Consider the following 3,777-nt stretch of genomic DNA (forward strand, 5'->3'; position numbering starts at 1 on the left):
CAGGTTGAAGTTTCTTGACATAAGCATCGCATCCCCAAACTTTTAGAAACGACAGCATAGGTTTCTTCCCAAACCATAATTCATACGGTGTCGTCTCAACGGATTTAGACGGTGCCCTATCTAAAGTGAATGTGGTTGTCTCTAAAGTGTAACCCCAAAATGATAGCGGTAAATCGGTAAGAGACATCATAGATTGCACCATATCCAATAGAGTGCGATTACGACGTTCGGACACACCGTTACGCTGAGGTGTTCCAGGCGGCGTGAGTTGTGAAACGATTCCACATTTCCTTAAGTGCATACCAAACTCATGACTCAAATATTCTCCCCCACGATCTGATTGTAAGAACTTTATTTTCCTGTCACGTTGATTCTCTACCTCACTCTGAAATTCCTTGAACTTTTCAAAGGTCTCAGACTTGTGTTTCATTAATAGACATACCCATATCTAATTAAGTCATCAGTGAGGGTGAGAACATAATCATAGCCACCGCGAGCCTCAACGCTCATTGGACCGCACACATCAGTATGTATGATTTCCAATAAGTTGGTTGCTCGCTCCAATGTTCTGGAGAACGGAGTCTTGGTCATTTTGCCCATGAGGCATGGTTCGCACGTGTCAAATGATTCGTAATCAAGAGACTCCAAAAGTCCATCTGCATGGAGCTTCTTCATGCGTTTGACACCAATGTGACCAAGGCGGCATTGCCACAAGTATGTGGGAGTATCATTATCAACCTTACATCTTTTGGTATTCACACTATGAATATGTGTAACATCACGTTCGAGATTCAATAAGAATAAACCATTGACCAGCAGGGCATGACCATAAAACATATCTCTCATATAAATAGAACAACCATTATTCTCGGATTTAAATGAGTAGCCATCTCGCATTAAACGAGATCCAGATCAATGTTCATGCTCAAAGCTGGCACTAAATAACAATTATTGAGGTTCAAAACTAACCCCGTAGGTAAATGTAGAGGTAGCGTGCCGACGGCGATCACATCGACCTTGGAACCATTCCCGACGCACATCGTCACCTCGTCCTTCGCCAGTCTCCACTTATTCCACAGCTCCTATTTTGAGTTACAAATATGAGCAACCGCACTGGTATCAAATACCCAAGAGCTACTACGAGTACTGGTAAGGTACACATCAATAACATATATATCACATATACCTTTGGTGTTGCCGGCCTTCTTGTCCGCTAAGTACTTGGGGCAGTTCCTCTTCCAGTGACCGTTTCCCTTGCAATAAAAGCACTCAGTTTTAGGTTTGGGTCCAAGCTTTGGCTTCTTCCCGGCAACTGGCTTACCTGGCACAGCAACTCCCTTGCCGTCCTTCTTGAAGTTCTTCTTCCCCTTGCCTTTCTTAAAACTAGTGGTTTTATCGACCATCAACACTTGATGTTCCTTTTTGATCTCCACCTCCGCTGATTTCAGCATTGAATATACCTCAAGAATGGTTTTCACCATCCCCTGCATATTGAAATTCATCACAAAGCTCTTGTACCTAGGTGGAAGCGACTGAAGGATTATGTCAACAACCACGTCATCCGGGAGATTAACTCCCAACTGAGACAAGCGGTTATGCAACCCAGACATTTTGAGTATGTGCTCGCTGACAGAACCATTCTCCTCCATCTTACAATTCTAGAACTTGTCGGACACTTCATATCTCTCGACCTAGGCATGAGCTTGGAAAACCATTTTCAGCTCTTGGAACATCTCATATGCTCCGTGAAGCATGCTGCACTGAACCAGGGAGTAATCATCACTACGCGACTGCCAAGCGTTCATAACGTCTTGAGTTGATGGGAAAACATGTGCTTCACCTAGTGATGCATCTAGGACATATGCTTTCTTGGCAGCTATCAGGATGATCCTCAAGTTCCGGACCCAGTCCGTATAGTTGCTACCATCGTCCTTCAGCTTGGTTTTCTCTAGGAACGCGTTGAAGTTGAGTGAAACATCAGCGGGGCCATTTGATCTACAAGACATATTGCAAAGATTTTAGACTAAGTTCATGATAATTAAGTTCATCTAATCAAATTATTTAATGAACTCCCACTCAGATAGACATCCCTCTAGTGATCTAAGTGATACATGATCCGAGTCAACTAGGCCGTGTCCGATCATCACGTGAGATGGACTAGTCATCATCGGTGAACATCTTCATGTTGATCGTATCTACTATACGACTCATGTTCGACCTTTGGGTCTCTTGTGTTCCGAGGCCATGTCTGTACATGCTAGGCTCGTCAAGTCAACCTAAGTGTTTTGCATGTGTAAATCTGGCTTACACCCGTTGTATGCGAATGTTAGAATCTATCACACCCGATCATCACGTGGTGCTTCGAAACAACGAACTTTCGCAATGGTGCACAGCTAGGGGGGACACTTTCTTGAAATTTTATGAGGGAACATCTTATTTATGCTACCGTCGTTCTAAGCAAATAAGATGCAAAAACATGATAAACATCACATGCAATCAAATAGTGACATGATATGGCCAATATCATTTTGCTCCTTTTGATCTCCATCTCCGGGGCGCCATGATCATCATTGTCACCGGCATGACACCATGATCTCCATCATCATGATCTCCATCATCGTGTCTTCATGAAGTTGTCTCGCCAACTGTTCCTTCTACTATTATGGCTAACGGTTAGCAATAAATTAAACTAATTACATGGCGTTTTCATTGACACGCAAGTCACACAATAAATTAAGACAACTCCTATGGCTCCTGCCGGTTGTCACACTCATCAACATGCAAGTCGTGATTCCTATTACAAGAACATGATCATTCTCATACATCACATATATCATTCATCACATCCTTTTGGCCATATCACATCACACGACATATGCTGCAAGAACAAGTTAGACGTCCTCTAATTGTTGTTGCAAGTTTTTACGTGGTTGCTATAGGTTTCTAGCAAGAACGTTTCTTACCTAGCTATGCCAAAACCACAACGTGATATGCCAATTGCTATTTACCCTTCACAAGGACCCTTTTCATCGAATTCTATCTGACTAAAGTGGGAGAGACAGACACCCGCTAGCCACCTTATGCAACTAGTGCATGTCACTCGGTGGAACCTGTCTCACGTAAGCGTACGTGTAAGGTCGGTCCGGGCCGCTTCATCGCACAATGCTGCCGAATCAAGATAAGACTAATAACGGCAAGTAAATTGACAAAATCGACGCCCACAACAACGTGTGTTCTACTCGTGCATAGAAACTATGCATAGACCTAGCTCATGATGCCACTGTTGGGGATCGTTGCAGAAATTAAAATTTTCTACTCATCACCAAGATCAATCTGTGGAGAGACTAGCAACGAGAGAGAGGGGAGTGCATCTTCATACCCTTGAAGATCATGACACAGAAGAGTTACAAGAACGAGGATGAAGGAGTCGTACTCGTAGTAATTCAGATCACGGTTGATTCCGATCTAAGCGTCGAACAACGGCGCCTCCGCGTTCAACACACGTGCAGCCCGGTGACGTCTCCCGCGCCTTGATCCAACAAGGAGGAGGGAGAGGTTGGGTAAGACAACTCCTGCAGCAGCACGACGGTGTGATGGTGGTGGAGCAGCGGTTCTCGGCAGGGCTTCGCCAAGCTCAATGGAGGAGGAGGGGGTTGGATAGGGGGAGGGCTGCGCCTTGGATGAGGTGCGGCTGCCCTCCCTCCTCCCCTCTATTTATAGGGAGAAGGGGGAAGGGGGATGGCCCCTTTAGATGAGATCTAGAGGGGGACGGCGGCC

Source organism: Triticum dicoccoides, chromosome 5B (assembly GCF_002162155.2).
Source record: "Triticum dicoccoides isolate Atlit2015 ecotype Zavitan chromosome 5B, WEW_v2.0, whole genome shotgun sequence".
Taxonomy (NCBI): domain Eukaryota; kingdom Viridiplantae; phylum Streptophyta; class Magnoliopsida; order Poales; family Poaceae; genus Triticum; species Triticum dicoccoides.